Below are 2,527 nucleotides of genomic sequence, written 5' to 3' on the forward strand. Positions count from 1 at the left end.
TGTTGAGACCTCCCAACACCAAACTTAGAGTTTGGATATGGGGGTTTGACACCAAACTTAGAGTTTGACTGAGGGGGGCTTTATTTGCCTCTGCTTTGAGAGAAGCTTTTTATGCTTCCTCTCCATGGATGCAGAGAGAGATCCTTGAGTTGTAAACACAAGGTTGTCCTCATTTATTTGAAGGATCAATTCTCCTCTGTCCACATTAATCACAGCTCTTGCTGTGGCTAGGAAAGGTCTTCCTAGGATGATGGATTCATCCTTATCCTTCCCAGTATCTAGGACTATGAAATCAGTAGGGATGTAAAGGCCTTCAACCTTTACTAACACATCCTCTACTTGTCCATAAGCCTGTTTTCTTGAATTGTCTGCCATCTCTAATGAGATTTTAGCAGCTTGCACCCCAAAGATTCCCAGTTTCTCTATTACAGAGAGGGGCATGAAGTTTATCCCTGAACCAAGGTCACACAGAGCCTTAAAGATCATGGTGCCTATGGTACAAGGTATTAAGAACTTTCCAGGATCCTGTTTCTTCTGAGGCAATATCAGTTGATCCAGATCACTTAGTTCATTGGTGAACAAGGGAGGTTCATCTTTCCAAGTCTCAATGCCAAATAATTTGGCATTCAGCTTCATGATTGCACCAAGAAACTTAGCAGCTTGCTCTTCAGTAACATCCTCATTCTCTTCAGAAGAGGAGTACTCATCAGAGCTCATGAATGGCATAAGGAGGTTCAATGGAATCTCTATGGTCTCTAATTGAGCCTCAGAGTCCTTTGGTTCCTCAGAAGGAAGCTCCTTATTGATCACTGGACATCCCAGGAGGTCTTCCTCCTTGGGATTCACGTCCTCTCCTTCCCTTACAGGTTCGACCATGGTGATTAATTCAATGGCCTTGCACTCTCCTTTTGGATTTTCTTCTGTATTGCTTGGGAGAGTACTAGGAGGGATTTCAGTGATCCTTTTACTCAGCTGGCCCACTTGTGCTTCCAAATTTCTAATGGAAGACCTTGTTTCATTCATGAAACTTGCAGTGGTCTTGGACAGATCAGAGACTAAGTTTTCTAAATTAGAGGTATTTTGTTCAGAGTTCTCTGTCTGTTGCTGAGTGGATGATGGAAAAGGTTTATTATTGTTGAACCTGTTTCTTCCACCATTATTAAAGCCTTGTTGAGGCTTTTAATCCTTCCATGAGAGATTTGGATGATTTCTCCATGATAGATTATAGGTGTTTCCATAAGGTTCACCTAAGTAATTTACCTCTGCTATTGCAGGGTTTTCAGGATCATAAGCTTCTTCTTCAGAAGGTGTCTCTTGAGTACTGTTGGATGCAGCTTGCATTCCATTCAGACTCTGAGAAATCATATTGACTAGCTGAGTCAATATTTTGTTCTGAGCCAATATGGCATTCAGAGTATCAATTTCAAGAACTCCCTTCTTCATAGGCGTCCCATTACTCACAGGATTCCTCTCAGAAGTGTACATGAACTGGTTATTAGCAACCATGTCAATGAGTTCTTGAGCTTCTGCAGGCATTTTCTTTAGGTGAATGGATCCACCTGCAGAAGTATCCAATGACATCTTTGATAGCTCAGATAAACCATCATAGAATATATCCAGGATGGTCCATTCTGAAAGCATGTCAGAAGGACACTTTTTGGTCAGCTGCTTGTATCTTTCCCAAGCTTCATAGAGGGATTCACCTTCTTTCTGTCTGAAGGTTTGAACATCCGCTCTAAGCTTGCTCAGCTTTTGAGGAGGAAAGAACTTGGCTAAGAAAGCCGTGACCAGCTTATCCCAAGATTTCAGGCTGTCTTTGGGTTGAGAGTCCAACCATATTCTAGCTCTGTCTCTTACAGCAAAAGGGAAAAGCATGAGCCTGTAGACTTCAGGATCTACTCCATTAGTCTTAACAGTATCACAGATCTGCAAAAATTCAGTTAAGAACTGAAAGGGATCTTCAGATGGAAGTCCATGAAACTTGCAGTTCTGCTGCATCAGAGAAACTAGCTGAGGTTTCAGCTCAAAATTGTTTGCTCCAATGGTAGGGATGGAGATGCTTCTTCCATGTAAATTGGAATTAGGTGCAGTAAAGTCACCAAGCATTCTCCTTGCATTATTGTTGTTGGGTTCGGCTGCCATCTCCTTTACTTGTTCGAAATTTTCAATAAGGTTGTCTCTGGATTGTTGTAATTTAGCTTCTCTTAGTTTCCTCTTCAGAGTCCTTTCAGGTTCTGGATCAGCTTCAACAAGAATGCCTTTTTCTTTGTTCCTGCTCATAAGAAAGAGAAGAGAACAAGAAAAGAAGAGGAATCCTCTATGTCACAGTAAAGAGGTTCCTTATTGTTAGTAGAAGAAAAAAAGGAATAGGGGTGAAGAAGAATGAAGAATCCAAACACAAAGGTGATGATAGGAGCAGAGATGTGAGATGAAGAGAAGTGTTAGTAGATGAATAAATAAATAGAAGGAGATGAAAGGAGGAGAGAATTTTTGAAAATAATTTTTGAAAAAGAGTTAGTGATTTTCA

General features: G+C 40.9%; 1 non-coding gene across 1 annotated transcript; it reads left to right on the forward strand.

Annotated features, from left to right (window-relative positions):
- The first annotated feature begins 1,635 nt into the window (after positions 1-1,635).
- LOC112788322 (small nucleolar RNA R71) lies at positions 1,636-1,743 on the forward strand. The gene has a single exon (XR_003195690.1). It is a non-coding gene; the product is annotated as a small nucleolar RNA R71 (small nucleolar RNA).
- The last annotated feature ends 784 nt before the right edge of the window (positions 1,744-2,527 follow it).

The sequence above is a fragment of the Arachis hypogaea genome, chromosome 20 (genome assembly GCF_003086295.3).
Source record: "Arachis hypogaea cultivar Tifrunner chromosome 20, arahy.Tifrunner.gnm2.J5K5, whole genome shotgun sequence".
Classification (NCBI taxonomy): Eukaryota; Viridiplantae; Streptophyta; class Magnoliopsida; order Fabales; family Fabaceae; genus Arachis; species Arachis hypogaea.